The sequence below is a fragment of the Sinohyriopsis cumingii genome, chromosome 7, assembly GCF_028554795.1.
Source record: "Sinohyriopsis cumingii isolate HCF-2022 chromosome 7, ASM2855479v2, whole genome shotgun sequence".
NCBI classification, from domain to species: domain Eukaryota; kingdom Metazoa; phylum Mollusca; class Bivalvia; order Unionida; family Unionidae; genus Sinohyriopsis; species Sinohyriopsis cumingii.
This window is the reverse complement of record NC_142967.1, coordinates 115,257,663-115,279,306: the sequence shown is the minus strand read 5'-3', so window position 1 is coordinate 115,279,306 and position 21,644 is coordinate 115,257,663. Positions and strand designations below refer to the sequence as shown.

Here is a 21,644-nt window from a genome sequence, read left to right as displayed (position 1 = left end):
AGTCCCTGGACCATATACTGCTATGCGATCGGACATATGCTGGACCACATAATGTTATGCGATCGGACAGTCCCTGGACCATATACTGCTATGCGATCGGACATATGCTGGACCACATACTGTTATCCGATCGGACGTATATTGGACCACATACTGTTATGCGATCGGACATATGCTGGACCACATACTGTTATGTGATCGGACACTCCATGGACCACATACTGTTATGTGATCGGACACTCCCTGGACCACATACTGTTATCCGATCGGACGTATGCTGGACCACATACTGTTATGCGATCGGACATATGCTGGACCACATACTGTTATCCGATCGGACATATGCTGGACCACATACTGTTATCCGATTGGACATATGCTGGACCACATACTGTTATCCGATCGGACATTCCCTGGACTACATACTGTTATCCGATCGGACACTCCCTGGACCACATACTGTTATCCGATCGGACATATGCTGGACCACATACTGTTATGCGATCGGACGTATGCTGGACCACATACTGTTATGCGATCGGACAGTCCCTGGACCACATACTGTTATGCTATCGGACAGTCCCTGGACCACATACTGTTATGCGATCGGACGTATGCTCGACCACATACTGTTATGCGATCGGACGTACGATCAGATTATGGCGTTAAGTATTGACTGATAGGAAATAGATTACACTATTACTGTTTCACAATCTTTAGAATCCTTATAGTGACATAATTATACTATAAATACGTCGATTTCGTTAAAGAGCGAAGATGCTACAAAACAAAGACAGAAACGTGTTACATCGACAAACAACACAGGCTGTCCAAAAACACATATTGTCTGTTCGTACGTTTGACAATATGTACATATTACATGTTCGATAGTGTAGACGGTACAAGCTTTGTAGTTTAAAGGAATAAACCTGTTTTATGAGAATTTGTTTTTAACATATATCACTGAGAACACGTGCAGTATTTAATCGATTGATTCGGTCAGTTATGATAGATTGATTGGGTTACTGGATCCAAGTCGTGAAAGTATGAAATCAAAATCGGTGCTATAGTTTTGATATATTGACCATATCAGCTTCAAGCGATTTGATGCAATTTAATATGGTACTATTAATGTTGGAATAAAGGTCACCATTCCACCATTGAAGGTGTCCTTGTTTTGTACTGAAATAGTTTTCGAAACTGTATCATCATTAAATACGCACTCTCCGCTAATATATCTATATATAAATGATGCATACGAAAGCTCTGTTGTAAAATAAACATTTCTCGTCGTTTTTATTGTCATTTTAACGTATTTGGTTACCATAGAAATCAATTTTAATAGCACTGTGTATCAGTTAGATATAACCTGGCCAAGACTATCATCTAAACAAAGTTCGTCAGGGACTCAGTGTTATTTTCTTTACCTTAATTCATAAATGTTTCAGATAATTTGCATTTATGTATTTGCTACTGCAGGATCGCAAAGATAATTTCAATGAATTAATAACAAAACCAAAATATGTGATATTCACGAGGATGATAGAAAAATTGTGGCAACAAATACAGGTTATGCCTGTGAGAAAAATATTTAAAGACACGGTCACAATTACTGAAGTGGAGAATATATCTTGACTGTTCTTAACAATTTCTTTTGAATTCCACATACCGTAAAATATATCACACTATTAATTCTTCGTTTCTGCCATTATGACAGGCATCTGTTTAACAAGATGCTTGCAAAATTATTCTGGATTAAGGGTAGAAGTTATGATGAATAACTACGTGAAATACATTGAGTACAACAAGGATTTCATAGCGGTTAAATTGGTATTGGATGGAAAAGTAATAAATGTGAAGTAAACGTAATTTCATAGAAAAGTCATTGCGTTAAATCCCTTATAAGTACACAATGGTTAGCACATGTAGAGAGTTTGAAGATATCAAAGGCTCATCTAGAACCTTTGACAGACTACAACGTGTTTTAATGACTGAAAGTAGGTTTTATGGGTGAATTAGTATAACACAGGGGTTTACAAAGAATCGAGACTGTCAAAGTTGAACATGTGAGCAATTAGGGTGATACCGTAGAATTCTACGAAGGACAATCACGAATTGTAATGATATAAACTGGTGTTTTATGGGGAATGAGTATGATACCAAAGACGTCTAAGAACTCCGACCACGAAATTTAAAGATAACACGTGAAATTTCTTGGGAATTAATATCACACCGCTAAGCATTCTAACGACAACCACGAACTTGAATGCACACTAGGAAGGCAATATAATGTATGACTACGTTTGATGAGACAAGACCAAAGTCATTTATCATTTACCTAGGTACTGCAAATCTGTATGGGCGAGCCATTTTCCAATAGATGCTGGTAAATAACGTTAGATGGGCAAATGATATACAAATTAAATATATAGAAGAAACCTTCCTGAATATGTCAATTGGAAATGATATTATTTGCATATTAGTAGTAGATTTCGAGATTCAGTTACATACCCCTTATCATGATAAATAATATCTTCAACCGCCGGACAATCTTGTAATAAAAATATCTAATTGAGTTCTCTTGCAAAATGATCTGTAGATGGTTACAAAGGCAAAACATCAACTCTGCCAAATCTAATGTACGTTATAATACAAAGCAAGTGTGTGTAGAATGGCATATAATATAAGCATTGTGTAGAAAGGCATAAACTGCAAGCCTTGTAAAGAATTACATCAGCTGTAAGCTTTGTGAAGAATGACATAAAATTTGTGGAGAATGGCACAAGCTGTAAGTTTCGTCAAGAAAGACAAAAATTTTAAGATTTGTGAAGAATGGCATAAGTAGTAAGCTTTATGTAGAATGGCAAAAATGTTGACGCTTGTGAAGAAATAATTAAACTGTAAGCTTTTTGCCGTGCTTACAAAAAGTATTAATTAAAGAAATCTACAGAGTTTTCTGGTTTGGAACCTTATATTGACCTCATTTCTAAACTAATGATGACTGTGCATGTCTCTTAAAAAATATGTAACGCTGCATTTGGTAAACAGGTACATAATTTGAGAGAAAGAATAAAATATCACCAAGAAAACATCCAGATGAAAATTCGTTTTTTATATGTGAGAAAAATATGTCTTTTGCCATGGAGCCTTCATTAACGATGATTTTGTATCAGGTTGTCCTAGAAACCAAACTTGAAAATAACGAAGCCGTTAAATGGTGGCGGTACTGTGGTTGAACTATCGAATGATTTACGTACGAAGCTTACTGCAGCTAAAGAAAAATTAATCTGGCGATGAAATGATCCTGTTAATAACTGATGCAGATTTTATGTGTATTAGAATGTTAATGACTGATACAGACTTTATGTGTATTCGAATGTTAATGACTGGTACAGAATTTATGTGTATTAGAATGTTAATGACTGATACAGACTTTATGTGTATTAGAATGTTAATGACTGATACAGACTTTATGTGTATTCGAATGTTAATGACTGGTACAGATTTTATGTGTATTAGAATGTTAATGACTGATACAGACTTTATGTGTATTAGAATGTTAATGACTGATACAGACTTTATGTGTATTCGAATGTTAATGACTGGTACAGATTGTATGTGTATTAGAATGTTAATAACTGATACAGACTTTATGTGTATTAGAATGTTAATGACTGGTACAAATTTTATGTATATTAGAATGTTAATGACTGATACAGACTTTATGTGTATTAGAATGTTAATGACTGATACAGACTTTATGTGTATTAGAATGTTAATGACTGGTACAGATTGTATGTGTATTAGAATGTTAATGACTGATACAGACTTTATGTGTATTAGAATGTTAATGACTGGTACAGATTTTATGTGTATTAGAATGTTAATAACTGATACAGACTTTATGTGTATTAGAATGTTAATGACTGGTACAAATTTTATGTATATTAGAATGTTAATGACTGATACAGACTTTATGTGTATTAGAATGTTAATGACTGATACAGACTTTATGTGTATTAGAATGTTAATGACTGGTACAGATTTTATGTGTATTAGAATGTTAATAACTGATACAGACATTATGTGTATTAGAATGTTAATAACTGATACAGACTTTATGTATATTAGAATGTTAATGACTGGTACAGATTGTATGTGTATTAGAATGTTAATGACTGGTACAGACTTTATGTGTATTAGAATGTTAATGACTGATACAGACTTTATGTGTATTCGAATGTTAATGACTGGTACAGACTTTATGTGTATTAGAATGTTAATGACTGATACAGACTTTATGTGTATTAGAATGTTAATGACTGATACAGACTTTATGTGTATTAGAATGTTAATGACTGGTACAGATTTTATGTGTATTAGAATGTTAATAACTGATGCAGATTTTATGTGCATTGGAATGTTAATGACTGATACAGACTTTATGTGTATTAGAATGGTAATGACTGATACAGACTTTATGTGTATTAGAATGTTAATGACTGATACAGACTTTATGTGTATTCGAATGTTAATGACTGGTACAGATTTTATGTGTATTAGAATGTTAATGACTGATACAGACTTTATGTGTATTCGAATGTTAATGACTGATACAGACTTTATGTGTATTCGAATGTTAATGACTGGTACAGATTTTATGTGTATTAGAATGTTAATAACTGATACAGACTTTATGTGTATTAGAATGTTAATGACTGGTACAAATTTTATGTATATTAGAATGTTAATGACTGATACAGACTTTATGTGTATTAGAATGTTAATGACTGATACAGACTTTATGTGTATTAGAATGTTAATGACTGGTACAGATTGTATGTGTATTAGAATGTTAATGACTGATACAGACTTTATGTGTATTAGAATGTTAATGACTGGTACAGATTTTATGTGTATTAGAATGTTAATAACTGATACAGACTTTATGTGTATTAGAATGTTAATGACTGGTACAAATTTTATGTATATTAGAATGTTAATGACTGATACAGACTTTATGTGTATTATAATGTTAATGACTGATACAGACTTTATGTGTATTAGAATGTTAATGACTGGTACAGATTTTATGTGTATTAGAATGTTAAATAACTGATACAGACATTATGTGTATTAGAATGTTAATAACTGATACAGACTTTATGTATATTAGAATGTTAATGACTGGTACAGATTGTATGTGTATTAGAATGTTAATGACTGGTACAGACTTTATGTGTATTAGAATGTTAATGACTGATACAGACTTTATGTGTATTCGAATGTTAATGACTGGTACAGACTTTATGTGTATTAGAATGTTAATGACTGATACAGACTTTATGTGTATTAGAATGTTAATGACTGATACAGACTTTATGTGTATTAGAATGTTAATGACTGGTACAGATTTTATATGTATTAGAATGTTAATAACTGATGCAGATTTTATGTGCATTGGAATGTTAATGACTGATACAGACTTTATGTGTATTAGAATGTTAATGACTGATACAGACTTTATGTGTATTAGAATGTTAATGACTGATACAGACTTTATGTGTATTAGAATGTTAATGACTGGTACAGATTTTATGTGTATTCGAATGTTAATGACTGATACAGACTTTATGTGTATTCGAATGTTAATGACTGATACAGACTTTATGTGTATTAGAATGTTAATGACTGGTACAGATTTTATATGTATTAGAATGTTAATAACTGATGCAGATTTTATGTGCATTGGAATGTTAATGACTGATACAGACTTTATGTGTATTAGAATGTTAATGACTGATACAGACTTTATGTGTATTAGAATGTTAATGACTGATACAGACTTTATGTGTATTGGAATGTTAATGACTGATACAGACTTTATGTGTATTAGAATGTTAATGACTGATACAGACTTTATGTGTATTGGAATGTTAATGACTGATAGAGACTTTATGTGTGTATTAGAATGTTAATGACTGGTACAGATTTTATGTGTATTAGAATGTTAATGACTGATACAGACTTTATGTGTATTAGAATGTTAATGACTGATACAGACTTTATGTGTATTAGAATGTTAATGACTGGTACAGATTTTATGTGTATTAGAATGTTAATGACTGGTACAGATTTTATGTGTATTAGAATGTTAATGACTGGTACAGATTTTATGTGTATTAGAATGTTAATGACTGATACAGACTTTATGTGTATTAGAATGTTAATGACTGGTACAGATTTTATGTGTATTAGAATGTTAATGACTGGTACAGACTTTATGTGCATTATAATGTTAATAACTGATACAGACTTTATGTGCATTAGAATGTTAATGACTGGTACAGATTGTATGTGTATTAGAATGTTAATGACTGATACAGATTTTATGTGTATCAGAATGTTAATGACTGATACAGATTTTATGTGTATTAGAATGTTAATAACTTGTTGTTGTTGTTGTTGTTTTAGGGTTTAACGCCATTTTTCAGCACACGATAGGCTATACGTGGCGGCCAGTATTAATGGTGGAGGAAGAACCCGGGAAAACCCTGGAAAGAACCACCGACCCACGAGAAGCTACTGGCAAGCTTTCTCACATACCCACATAGGCTGAATCCGAGACTCGAACCCACGCAGACAGAGGTGAGATGGCAGTGATCTGTAACGGAGAGCGCTTTAGACCACTCGGCCACTCGGGGCCCCTGTTAATAACTGGTACAGACTTTATGTGTATTAGAATGTTAATGACTGGTACAGATTTTATGTATATTAGAATGTTAATAACTGATACAGACTTTATGTGTATTAGAATGTTAATAACTGATACAGACTTTATATGTATTAGAATATTAATGACTGATACAGATTGTTTTATGTGGAAGTGCAGAAACTGAACTTTAGAGCAATAACGAGGATATCATCTTATTTCATGAAACTAACATCTCTCCAAAGAGCAAACAGTTTTGAAGGATGTCACACAATTCAAATTTTTTTGTGTGGTTAAGACCAGAACTTTAGACGGACACAGATTAAACAAAATGTTTGGAAATTAATAATCAAATATGTGACAAAACAATTTGGTAGTCGAAATAAACGATCAAAGATGGTATATATAACAAGAAGGAAATATAAATAGCTAAATTTAATAAAGCTATATAATCACGAGAAGTTAACGAAACTAATTTTGTCCACGTTTGACAAAAACATGTTTTGATTTGCAACATACATCAATTAACATAAGGATGTGGGAGCAATGTGCCTACGTAACACTTTGCTTATAGCAGGACTCAATAGCTACGTTGTGTTTCAATCTATGTACAATTACTTCAAAATAAGATGCACTAGGTTTGATTGTAATAATTAGCAACACGTATATTACTAATTTTTTCCCGTGCCTTTGTTGTTCACCAAACATTTTTTGGAGCCTTCTGCAATCTTTTCTGTCAAGTGAAAACCACGAGAACAAATTATGTTTGGTAGACCTCCTGTTCTTATTTTTGTGTCAAGTCAAAACCATGGGGACAAAATCATGTTTAGCAGATTTTCAATTGTCACTGGGATTGCATCAGCTGCTGGGTTTGAATTAGTTTGTGGATTGCTTTCTCCACATTCTAATACCATCAAAATGTGCTTTAAACTCATGTACATGCTCGTTAAGATTATCGCCTGCAATGTTAACAATTATATGAATGATGACGTAGTCGTGATATGCAATCTGTGATTCGAATCCCGATGAAGAGCACAATGACAATGGAGTATTCTAATCCTGTTTTCATTCATGACAATATGCATAGCGTTATTGCCACTGGTTTGCTGCCATCATCACTGTGAGTTTATGCCTATGAATCATCATCATCATCATCATCATCAATATTATTATCAATAATAACAATAATAATACCCCCAAAGACAAAACGTCGCAAAGTATTATCAATACCGGACACTTTGTTACCAATGTATCATTCAAGTACTAAAGTGTGGTGTTAATATTCATATAAATCCCCTCGGTCTTGTCTTTTATAATTCATTCTCAACCAAACTCTATAAAGATCAAATAAAAACAGATATTTGCTTACAAACACGTGCGAGATCGTTAGCAATCAAAATAGAGCTGTTGCTTTAAGCTTTTAACACTAAAAGCAATAATACCAAACAGTTTTCTGCAGTTAGGAACGATCCATTCTAACATAGCATCTGGGTCTTATTTCAGTTGCTGATGTAGAACGATTTATAGGTTTTATTATTCATTTCATTTCCATGGTTATTCTCTTCTACATAGTATTTACATGTTTCTGTTACCACTCCATAGTCAAAAATTAAGCAAAAGAAAAGGTAAAGCTAACAAGTTGAAAATAATTCAACGAACAATGTACTTCCCAAAGTGCGAGGTCAAATTTTGAAAGCAATTTACAGTATTGTGCATTAAATAGTAGCTACCCGTAAAATTTATACCATAAATTCCAAGAGTATGTATTGTTCCAAATGATTTCCGGTATTGAATGTGCTGATGTGCCAAAATTCTTGATATATACAATGATATGATCAAGAATGTCTTTGAATGAATGCGCATTAATTCCAAAATAGTGACATTCATTAACATTGTTGAAGCAAAGTCTACACGAAAGACCCTTTAACATGCATCATTGGACTATCATATGATGTTATTGTTTTGGTAATTGTAAAAAAATAAATTTTGTATCATATTCAGTCGATAACGGTATAGATTTCTGAGTTGGCAATAGACAAAGTAATTGCTATTCTGAAATATTTAACTTACAAAGTTGTCTTATAAAATCCACCAGAAATTAAAATATATCCTTTTTGTGTACTTGGTTATGTACTAACATACTTTGTTTCGAGGTCAGCATAAAGCTATGTAACAGCCATCACAACAACATTATATTATCTGGATTTTCTTTTTCATGTGCACTTTTCTGTTATGTAAAGGTTTCTAAAATGTTTTTCGTTCCGCTTTGGGTTTGTTTGTGTATTCATTTGTTTCGTGACTTTCAGTTTATCACTTTTGCATCAATTGTACGCATTCAGGATCAAAATACACTCCTCAGTAGTAACGTGGGATACCCTACGTACAATTGGAATTAGCATTAAAAACACCCCTGGGACACTCTACGTACAATGGAAATTTAACATGGCGAAAAATCGTGGGACACTCTACGTACAAGGGGAATTAACATGGCGAAAAATCGTGGGTCAATATACGTACAAGGGAAATTAACATGGGAATAAATCGTGGGTCAATATACGTACAAGGGGAATTTAACATGGGATTTTTTTTGTTAAATATGGGATTTTTTTTAAAGAAAGGGGTAGGCAATTGAAAAGTCATTCTCTTTTCGAGAAATATGGGGGCCCTGAAAAGGGCCTTTGGGTTTTTCTTCTTCTTCTGCTTCTAACTCCTTAACTTCTTCCACCATCCTCTTATTTATTCCATCATTCCTTTCTTCTTCTTTTCTGTTTCCGGCATCCAGTCCGGGTGACCCATGGCTCGGAACTTGTTTTGGATTTTCATCCAATTGTTGTTAAGCAGCTCAAACTCTTCTTTTTTCTTTCTGTTTTCCACATCTTTTCTTTCTTCCCTCCATTTCTCTTTAATCTTCTCTACTTCTTCCTCCATTACTTTTCTCATCAGATCTTCCCCTTTCTTCACCTTGTCCAACCCCCCATTTTACATTCCTCCACTCTGTCCAGTATAATATCTTTTCTAGGAAGCACCGGACTTGGATGACATTATCCAGTGCTTCCTTCAAACTTCCCACTCTGAAGTAAGGTGGGTTAATGAAGCCTCTTGACTTATTGACTTCTTCTTCAATCATCCCTGCTATGATATCTCTTGCTGTCTTTAGGCCTTGAACTTGACTGGTTACAAAGTCTTTCATATCTCCATGCCTCCATTCCTCTTCTATTCTTCCTACAACATATTCTACATCCATTATCCAAAAATAGATGTCTCTCAATAGATTAAATAGAACTGATACTTGAGTCATTTTCTCTCAGTTATTCCTTAGAATGGTTCCAACATCAAACTTTGTGGGTTCTTTAGTGAAAGCGCGAACGTGAAGGTAAACATCCCCCTAAAACATAAAATTGATCTTACCTAGATCATGACCAAACAACGCGCGGACGTGAAGGAAAACATCCCCCTACTTTCTCATTTCATATAATAAAACCCTAACTAAACTCTCCACATACGCTAAGAAACAATAAAGAAACCCATAATCTACCATTCACACTAACTTACGTGAGCAGTTACAAACACAATCACTAACACACAAACACATGCACTTGCATTATTTAAAAAAGAGTTAGTGTTTATATTCACACTACTCTACCTACACACATTGGCAAATGGATTGTTATTTCTTTTCTAGAGTATTGGGTAGCCCTTAAAAGGGCTGGTTTTTTTTTGAACTCCAGATGCACCTATCTAATGATGGCACCTTCCTGGCCTGGCACCACACACGCATCTTATTCCCCAGTCTCCTTTCACCTTTCTTCTGGGGAGCGCAGAGGGAGGATGATTCGCTTCAACACCCCAATCCTCTGTCTCGGGAATATTGTACGACATCCTCTCTCCTATTTTCTTTTCCTCCTCTTCCCTCTGTCTTCTCTCCTCCTCTTCCTTCTTTATTCTTTCCTCTTCTACTATAGCCTCCGCGGCCAGTTCATTTAACAGGCGCCTGACATATTCCAGATGTATCTGGAGTTCAAGAAGTTTGCTTATTCTGCTATTCATTTTTGGTGTTGATCAATCAACAAGGGTAGTTAGACTGCCGAACGAGTTTCAATTTATAGTGAAAGCGCGGACGTGAAGGAAAACATCCCCCTAAAAACATAAAATTGATCGTTAGTTAGTTAGTTAGTTAGTTGGATTATAGTGGTTTTCGTTCTTTTGAACATGTACCACTTTTTTATTCACGCACTGCGTGATTTTTAATTACTCCTGGGGGAAGGTAAAGGAGCCTCATCCCCCAGGCTTTTATGTACTCAAAGAGTACTTTTTAATTTAGCCACTCAGGTGTAGGACTAACTAGTCCTTAACAACCTGACTGAAAGGCTAATAGACATGAGTGGGAATAGTCACACCACACACTCGTGTTTCTTAGTTGGATTGAAATGCCCCAGGTGTCAAACCAAGCAGTATGTGACTCCCGCCACGATTGGTCGGCAGCGATGACGTCACATTAGGACACCCGGTCTTGTGGCATTGACGAAGTGGCCCGCTTTTTTGATATCATCAATTGCCTTTCCCAGTCCGATATTCCGGTAGACAGAGCCTTCCTTTTTTCCACTCTGTTTAGGTGGTGCAGGTTCATCAGCTTCATCGCCGCTGGATGATGATACTTCCAGGGCCGCTGCCAGCGTGGAAGTTTCAAATTCTTCAGTGTCGTCTGCCAACATTGCCTGGATTTGGCTGAGTATGTTAGTAGAAATAGCTGTGGAAGCTTGATTTAAAAGTTCAGCCAGATGTTGTTTAAGAGACAAGGAGACGGTTAGGAGTATTTTTTTTTTTTTTTTTTTTTTTTTCTTTTTTTTTTATTCATGAATTCCTTATTTATTTTGATTCCCTATCTTATTGGTTTGGAATGAAAACTTGTTTTATGGTTGTTTGTATGTTATTATGGAGTCCTGTTTTAATTAATTCCTATTTTCCTATTTTAATTTTTTGTGGCCTTAATTGGTTTTTATTATTCGGGGTATGAACGGCTGTGTCAGTTTGTGAACCTACGAGACCTAGCAGGCCGTCATAATTCCCAAACAGTGATTTTGTAATATTCGTCCTTAACTGGTTTTTATTATTCGGGCTATGAACGGCTGTGTCAGTCTGTGAACCCACGAGACCGAGCCGGCCGTCATAATTCCCAAACAGTGATTTGTTATATTTTTAACTGGTCTTTGATTTACTTTCTTAGATTTTTTTGAGTAGATTGGATTCGTGTATAAAACTTATGATATTTTTGAATGTTAGATTAATATTGGGGTTTGTGTTCATCAAGAAATTGATCTTACCTAGATCATGACCAAAAAACAATGCGCGGACCTAAAAGAAACACTCACTCACTTTTTTAATGCTACCCATCACTATTTTAAAATTTTTTATAAATCACTTCAATAGACTATTTACATACGCAAAGCAATCTAACCCCAAATCTACACCTCAAACACCAAAAACATTATTTTAATCTACTATCCACACCAACGTACGTGATCACTTACAAACACACAATCACATACCCTCACATTTTTTAAAAAAGAGTTAGTGTTTATTTTCACACTACTCTACCTACACACATTGACAAATGGATGGTTATTTCTTTTCTAGAGTATTGGGGTAGCCCTGAAAAGGGCTGTTGTTTGTTTGCTATGGCAATCTTTTTTTAGTTTCTAAGAATGCGATGTCCTCTGAGGATAGACTTTCTGGCGATAGGTCTGCTTCCTCGGAAAGAGAAGAAGAACTCTTTGGTGTCGATACGACAATCGACAAAGCCTCTGTCAGCTTCAGGTTGCTGCTGTTGTTGCTGTTGTTGTTGTTGCTGTTGCTGCTGTCTCTGAAGTCTGTACTTCTCTGTCCATTCTTCTTTTTCCCTGTTCATTTCTTCTCTGAAGAGCTCTTCTATCAGGTCTTCAGTGACTTTTAACATTCTCACATTCTCTATTTCTTCTGGCTTCGGTATCAGACTGTGTCTGACCCTATGCAAATTCACGTAGGCTTCGTTGAGCTTAGCTAGTTTGGAGCACATCTTCTTAGGAGGATGAGTCGACAATGGATGGTTAGACTGGAAACAACCCCGGTTCTTAAAGTCAAAGCGCGGACGTGAAGGAAAACATCCCCCACACGGTTTTCGAGCCGCAACGTTCAGTGAGTGACATGAGAGGGATAGTAAGAAGTGAAAGAGCATCAATCCAACATTCTAATAGCTAAACAAAAGACAAAGGCATTTTTTTCAAAACACAACATTTTTTATTCAATAATCACTTAACACTAAACAACAACTCTAACATTTTTAACAATAATCCAACATGATAACATCAAACAATTTTTTCTAATCTTAAACATTTTCTCGTCAATTTACAATCTACTTTAAACAGGGCTGACAACGTTGTGATTTCCACTGTTGGAAGTCATTAGGCCATTGATGGACACTACGTTTCCTAGCTTGAGACAAAAGATAAGCATAATGGTCACAAAACCATCGATCTACTTTCACATCGTTTCTAGAAGAAGAACGAGGATCAAAATGAGTCACTAAATGTTCTAAGGAATAGCCCAGGCTGCGATGATGCAGAAAATACACACAGTACTGTCCACACACCAAGGAATCTGTGCCTTGTAATTTCACATTATTGAATCGGGTGGTTTGAGCATTTCTTCTCATAAAGTCAATGATATCGTCTTCCAAAGGGGGCAATCCGTACGAATCGAAATATTCCACACATCCTTCTTGAGGAAAGTAGACGGCTACCCAGTGGGTTCCTGGGAGATGACTGTCGTCCGTGTTGATCACGTAAGCTTGATGATCTTTAGGTTTGCGATGAGGGAGTTCATCTTTAGCACAGACGACAGGATTCCAAGAAGCCGTATACGAACTGTGGTTCAAAAGGTAATAAAGTTCCCAGGTATCCATTGATTTGTGTGTGCTTTTTTTCTTCTTCACAGGTAATAATAAGTTGTCAATTCGATCCTGACTTTTTGCTTGAAGATGTCTGACGAATAAACGGTTATTCGTTCTGTTTCCTCACTCTGATTCAGGAGAGCTTCGATACGATGGATCTCTTGAGTGGTTAATGGTGGACAAGAATGTTCACGCAAGTCTTTATACCACTGGTGCAACACGTCTTTGTCCGAGATGAGACTCCAAGCTTCGTCCAGATACTCGTCCAATTTTTCTTCTTGACTTAACATTAGGCATTTATCGTGTTGAATTTGACTGGGATGATCGTTTTGACATCCATAATAATTTTTCTTGATCAATTCCGTCATTTTTTCGACCAAGTGTTTGGCAAAACAGGAGACTAAATGGGCTTCTTGTTCTGGCCATCTCGACTTCATCATGACAACTTCTTCGTCTTTGTCTTGAGATTCTTCTCCTTCCACGGTCTCCTCACATTTCATGTCCAAAGTTTCTCCACTAGGTAAAGAGGGATACCAGTCTTCCATGGCTTCTAATAATCTAGAATGACTTCTCTCAAACTGTTGATTTCTATGGTATTATCGAATTCGGCATACAGGATGACGTTCACTGTCGCTGGTAGTTCTTTTGCAAACTAAGTCCCACACGAATCTGGCCGGATTTTATAGGGTGGAAATGTCCCTCGTCGCTGCCTTGGTCTGGAGTGAAATCAAAAGCCCACAAAGCATAGCCTCCTGCATAATCCTCGTACTCAATGCCGTGACTGGTGTTGGTTTCTAACTGTCCGGTGGCTTCGTACAGGGACAAGTACGATCTCAAGTAATTCATCTTCTTGTCACTAAAGTCAGGTTCGAAAGGTCGGGTACACAAGGTCTTGCCATCGCGACTGACTTCGATTTTCTTCACGTTGAAGTGTTGAAAGTTGAAAGGATTTTCACCGAAGGCTCCGTTGAAGGCTGAATTCGAGACCATACCAAGGATTAAACGCTTGGGTAACTGTCCTTGAAACAGATGATCTTCGATCATAGAATGCTGTCCCTTGGGAATGGTGAACGTTTTCACTTCCACACGTCGTATGGGATACTTGGCCGTCGTTCTGCTCAACGTTTGACTGATTTCGTTACCTACTTTGGGTAACACTTCCACGCGTCGTACGTAGAGTTTGGCCTCTTCGATTTTGCTTTTAGGAGCCTTAGCAGGATCAGCCAGCAAATGGAAAGCGGTACTGCTGCGATTCAGTCTCAAGCGGACATTCACCCCGTTCAGCAAATATTTCTCTTGCAACCACATGTCCAAATGCAAACGATCCATCAGTTCTAAACTCTTCTTCTCTCAGATTTTGTTTTCTCTTGCCTCAAAACCGGAATTGCTTCCATCCAATGCGTCGAACTTGGTCGCTTCGTCAGGTTCCCACAGCACACAGGCATTGAGATGAGTATCCTTGGCATCTATTCCGTACGTCAAGAGATTTTCCAGGTAGGCACGGTAAGGGTAAGTATCCATGCTGCTGCTAACTAGTTTATTATTCAAGTACAAATCCACTGAGCTGAACAAGGAATGCATGAAATTGTTGACGGGAGCTATATTCTCACTGTCATCTACTCCACCATCATCCTTATCTAGAACTTGGACTTTCAAGTACAAGTAACTGCTATTCAGATCGATGTAATCTTCGGGTTGTCCTTTGATTTCAAAATCGATGGGAGCGGAATCGGTCAATGAGGAGACGGGGTGAAATTCCACCCACTGGGATTCTTGCATCGTCATCATCGTGGGGGGCATGGCAAACAGATCCAGTTCCGTCTTGGAACAGGCGCAAGACTCTCGGTGCATCATTTTGTTCTGTTCTTTCTCAATAATCGAAAACGTCTAAGTCTCGAACGGTTCTTCTTTTCTTGGCCTTTCTCGCTTGAAGTCTGGTGAAAGGGTGTTTTCTTCGTCGTCTCTTTCTGCCTTGTCCTTGCTGAATGCCTGACTCGGTAGCGTGCAGGGCATTTATAGGTGTGTCTCGTCGGCCTAAAATGTCTTTGCCCGTTTGCAGCAAGACATTTTTGCCTGCCCTCATGAAGGCTTCTTTAGGGTTTTGTTTGTCGATGATGACATTTTGGAGAAATTCTTTGCCTTGCGTCAGTGCCGCATCTTTCAAGGCGTGCAATCCGCGTGTCACCATCGGTTTCAGCACTGGGGCCACCGAACGAAAGGCCGATTTCAGCATATCTCCTAAACCGTGTCCTCGCTGTCGAGCAACCCCTTGGTACACTGGATACATGACTTACGAGTCGTGAGAGAACCGTTTTCGAAAATGGAGTTTCACCGTGACTTTTCCTTTGGTGAATGGAATATTTTGTCCCAAATCTCCTTTTATAGTAATGTTGACCGTATCCAAATACGACTTGCTGACCGGCAAATAGTGAGAATGGACAAATTCGCGGTGGACGTGGTAAGTGTTTCCACCTTCCACGTCAGCGTTCGTGGCAGAATCTACTTTGAAAGGAATGACACGCAGTAACGGTACGGAGGTGTGTCCCACCACGTTGTACTCCACCACATCGGAATACACAAAGAGCAAATTCAGTCCTTGATTCAGTTCTTCCGGGGTACGAAAATACTTGGCAAAAGACTCGTTGTCGTAAATGATTACTTGCTCACCTTTTTGATCAAATTTCTTTCTCATCTCCTTGTCTCCGCCCAACATGTCAAACAATTCAGGACAAAATAAAATGGACACGATTTTACTCCGGTCAAATTTCATCGAGAAGCGACGAGCTACTTTGTGGTACTCCATGGTGACACTATTGTTGTTGACATTCTCAAAAGCTTTCCCAAACACTCCATTAAACCTGGAGGCTATGGCGCTGACCAAATGATGACCACTAAAATAATAGCCTGGGAGAATGGACAAGTGGTAGGTCCACGTTTTAGTTTTCTCATTATAGGTTTTAATGTCAGACATGGCTCTCTTATTCAATTCCTGTTGCAATTGCTCGTCATTAACTTCCACCTCAAAAAATTTTGATTGGGAAGGACATTGAGGACTTGGGTCGGGTGAATCATTTCTACTAAAGCCATTTCCCAATGGGCTTCGTGATCTATGGGGATGGCTTGAGGTAATTTGGTCGTGTAACAGCACAACGTTTTGTTGGGAAACACCTCCATGGAACTGTCACTGGGTAAGGTTAAGTAAAATTGGTTTTCGTGACTCATAATTCCAGAGTTCTGTGGCTGTCCGAGGGGTTACTGGACGTCAGAGGCGTGTCTCCGTCTAAAATGGGGTTCTGATTGTGGTTGTTGTTGGAGTGGTGACTGACACTGGCACTGGAAACAAGGTTCCCGTTCGAGGAGAATTTCAGGGAGGGATTGGGAAGCAGGTAACCGATGCAACTGCTCAATAAAATGGTCCACAATTGTTTGTCTCCTTGTTGCAAACTCAAATTGGCGATGGCTGCCCCGATGACACAATACACCACGAAGATTTGGCAGAAAAAGACGATTTGCGTTTTAGGCACACGTTCTCCACACCACACCCACAAGGGTTGCTTTTGTCAATCTTGCACAGAAGAACTAGGTGAAGGAGGAGTGGTCGACGTAGCTGCGTCTGCTGTGTGAAAGGGCATGATGGTCACTTCTTTTTATAGTCGATGACTTGCGAAGCGTCGATCCAAGAATCAAAACTGGGTGGATATCTATTCCAACGTACTTTGACTTCTTTGACACGTCGTTTGCCCAATTTACGGGTTCTGCGTTCGAGAATGCTTTCGATGTCGTACACGTCGTCTTCTTTTTTGGTGACACGTTGTAACTCGGGTAAATAAAACATTCCTTTGAGCACTTCTCCGTTCATGTCTTCCAATTTATAGACGGCAGGATGACGGCCATGCACTCGTCCAGTGACGCGAAACAATTCGGTCGTCCAGTTAGGTAAGTAACCTTTGTCGAAAGTGCGTTTGGTTTTGCCAATGCGCACCCAATCTCCTACGGCCAACACTCCACATTTCTTGGGGACAGCACTTGTCGGTGACGTACCAAATAGACGCTCGAACACCAGCACTTCGTTCACGTCTTGCGGGGCACGTCCGATGCTTCGATGGTAAGATTGGTTGTACGCTTGCACCAGGTGCGGTAAGATGTCGATGTACTTCAGAGTGTGGTGATGCGTAAAATATTTCCACATGCGTTCTTTCAAAGTGCGTTGAAAACGTTCCACGATGCTGGCTTTGGTTTCGGGATTCTCGGTGGTAAAAAAAATGAATGTCACGTTTCTTTAATTCTTTTTGGAAAGCTTGGTTCAGAAATTCGGTGCCTTTGTCCGTTTGCCATCGAAGAGGGTGACGACCGCTTTGTTTCAACACCCGTTGCAGGGCTCGCACTAACTCGATGCTCGATTTAGAAGTCAATGGCACGACCCAGGCAAATTTGGAAAAGACGTCGATGACACAAAACAAATATTTGTTGCCACGATTGTAGCTGGCCAAATGAGAGACATCGGCTAAATCGGCTTGCCATTGATGATCGATGCCTTCCACTCGGGTGCGACTTCTGACAAACTTGCATCGAATGGGTTTGTGTAAAGTGTAGGTATCTTGTTCTTGTAACCATCGTTGCACTTGAGGTAAACGGAGACTTTTCAGTCGAGTTTTGGCAGCACGATACAATTTTTGAACTCCTGCGTAACCTGCAGGATGGGAGGGATCGTAGTAAATGCTGGCTAAGACTTTTTCCATTTTTTTGTGTTTGTGTGTTAATAAGACACCCACTCTTGGAGGATGCTACTCTTTTTCTCTTGGGGTATTTTCTTTGATTGCAATGCTTTGCGTGTGCGACCGGCAATAGGTGTTGAAGAGGAGGATGTCTGAGCGGGGGATATCGGTTCTTGTTTCACTTCTGTCTTCACTTCTGTCTTCACTTTCTTTTTCTCTTGTGAGGAAGAAGGGGTGGCCATCATCTTTTTAATCCATCCAATTCTGGAGGTAGGTGGTGTTGTTAACTTGCGTACAGTTTCTGGTGGAGTTTGAAACCCTTCTTCTTATCCTTTTTCTGTCTTGGTCACTGGTACTGGTGGTACTGGTACTGATACTGGTACTGGTGATGGTGCTGAACTTTTCATCAAGGTCTTAAAATCTTTCAGAGTGTGTAAAGCTGTTTCGTCTAAAGCTTTCTGGTGAAAGAGTTGCAGTCGTTGCAAGAGTTGACCGTACTTTTGCGATTTTTCTGTTTCGGACAAATCTTGGCGATCCATCAAGGACTGCAATTCGTGTTGTAACTGGGACATTTCGCTCAAATTGGGATTGGGAGGTAAATGCGGGGTGCGTTGTTCTTGCCACCGATGGTATTCCATCCATCGTTTGTAAGGCACTAAAGCTAGTTTTCGTCCTTCCATGGGGTTGTCAGGGGTCGATTCTGAGATCTTGGGACTTCCGAAGGCCTTTTTATCTTGCTCCCACCAGTCCTCCCAACATGGTTCCCAAGACTCCTTTCAGTATGGGGCCTAACAAGAGAGGCAAAATGCCTCCACGTTGGACCAACATCTTCTTTTTCTGACGAATGGGAACTTTCTTTTGAACCATTTTCCGAAGAACGTGACGATGTTTGCCTAAGCATTGTTTCTGGTGTTTGGACAAAGGGACCGTGCCTTTCAAAACGTTCAAACAACATTCGCACACGGTATCGATGACCTCTTTGGAGGCCGTTTGAATGAGTTTTTTTCGTAGGGGTGGAGAAGCTTTGGACAGGACAGATAACAGGTCCCCATGTTTGGCTAAACGTGGTGGTAGTCCTTTCCTTTTCTTTCCTTGGGGTTTTCTGGAGGGTGACATCTTTGAGTCTTTAGGAGCACCTAAAAACACTGATACTCTACTCGGTCACAGGCCTTTTTTATACTGGAACGCGTCGCCACTGATTGTCTTTACGTTTTATCAGTTTGAGGACATTCATGACACGTCGTGCAGGGGTACGTAACGGACTAAATCGAGCCAGTTCTTGCTTGGACAAATCCAGTAAACTTTGTAACATGCCCGATCTTTCATGGACTTTGATTTTGGGAGAAGGTACTTTGTGAGCAGCAGCCACTGCCGCTAAATTGGAGGGTCCTGCCACTGGGGAAGTTCTATTGGGGGTTATCAACGGAGATGTTCTTGGTGTGATCAACGTCTCCAAGTACTCTTCAGTTCCTGGTGACATCAACGGAGAAGTGGACAAACGTGAGGCTGCCGGAGACGCTGTGGCAGGTCGTGGTTTGCGAGTGTAAGGTTGCGTCCTGGCCGAAGTGCCTCTCTTGCGACTAGTGTTCTTCTGAGACCTTTTCTTTTTCTGGGGACTTTTCTCTGTTTCTTTGTCTGGGGGCTTTTCTTTTTAGGGGGTGGTGTCTGGTAAGAGGAAGGTCCCGCCACTGGAGAAATTCTTGGAGACACAGGTCTCTTTGGGGACCTGGTCTTTTTCTTTTTCTTGGAGCTTCGTTTGACTTCCTTTTTCTTGGGGAGAAGTTTGGCAGCATTAGGATTCCATCTTAAGAGAGAACGAATGATGACCCCTCCTAGAGTACCGCTCCCTCCAGGTTTCAAAATGATTTGTTTTTTGGTCTGAGTGTCGATGCGGGGATCGGCCAGTTGGGTCAAAGCGACTTTGTTTCGATCAAAACAGCGTTTGGTTTGATGAGGAATCTGAATGATTCCTTGGAGTATTTGACGTGCCGTCACCGTGAACCATCATAAGACTTCTTTGAGACTAGCTTCTAAGACACGGGCTCGTGTTTGTGGATTTTTTTTCTCGACTGATGCCATACAAGGCACGAATCAATTTGACGGGAAGATGCGACTGAAGGGACGTCATGTTCACACTGTGTGTGAGACAGACGAAAAGGGTCTGAGGTTTTTATAGATTTTTTTATGGGGAGTGAAATGAAGTCGAGGACGGAGACGTGTACAGGAGAGGCCCTCCGTCTTGGCACCAGTGGTGAAACAAGTGGGTACGAAATCGCAAGTCCTCGGGAGTAGTAGGTTTCAAATCGACGAGTAAATAGGCGTGTGGTGTTTGAGTGGCATCGTCGTACGCCTGAGTCAGCCAAGGCGTTCCTAACTGTTTGGCTAAGACTTGCACTTGCGATTTATCTCGAGGGCTTTTAAACAAGACCACGTAATGCGCATTGAGACTGATGGTACGATGGGCTTTACGTTGTTGAAACAAATTTTGGGTGATGTAAACGACACTGGCATTACGGTGATGCCCTTTGCGCGTGAACCACAGTTTAATTTCTTCTTCGTCTTCTCCTAACATGTCGTCGAAAATGACCAAATGGGTTTGACGGGAGTCAGAGACGATGCTGTCGTCTTCTTTAGGAATGCCTTCCACAAACACGATGGAATCGCCTTGACTTTCTCGCAAGAGGTTGTACGCCGATTGCCACTCTTTGTAACACCACACGATCCGTTGAGGTGGCCGATCGATCAAATGATGTTTATGTTCGATCAAACGTTTGACGAATTCGGTTTTGCCTGAACTGCTAGGTCCAGCAATGAGCATGTTAAAGGGATGGCGAAGATACAAAGCCTCCCAACTGGCACGATCTAAGTGTTCGTCGATGACTTTGACAGTAGAGGAAGAGGGAGCAGAGACAGCAGAGGTAGCCATTGTGTGAGAAATGTCACTTGTGACACGAAAACAAACAAGACAAGAGTTTATATACTTTTTCAGAACACGTTTATTGAATGTTTTTTTTTTTTTTCAAACATGAATACGAAAGACAAAAATACATAAAAGCCAGAGGCTTAAGTACAAGGATAAAAGGCACATGATAACCATTAACGTGGAATAAACACAAGTGTCTGTACAACATGTTTTGGGTAATGTTCTAACCAGTTCTATAGTAGGGGGTAAGGTCACACAAGTGTCCTCCCGAAAGGGTCTTTCAGGCCTGTCCACGACAGTCCCGTCCTGGGTGACGGGTTCTTCTGGCACCGTCACTAACACGGGTTGAAAAGTAACTTTTTTCCTTGA

General features: G+C 38.8%; 1 protein-coding gene across 1 annotated transcript in view; it reads left to right on the top strand.

The window, feature by feature from the left end:
• LOC149795969 (B-cell receptor CD22-like) overlaps positions 1–21,644 on the top strand; it is an 85,191-nt gene that overhangs the window by 10,810 nt on the left and 52,737 nt on the right. The window lies entirely within an intron of this gene.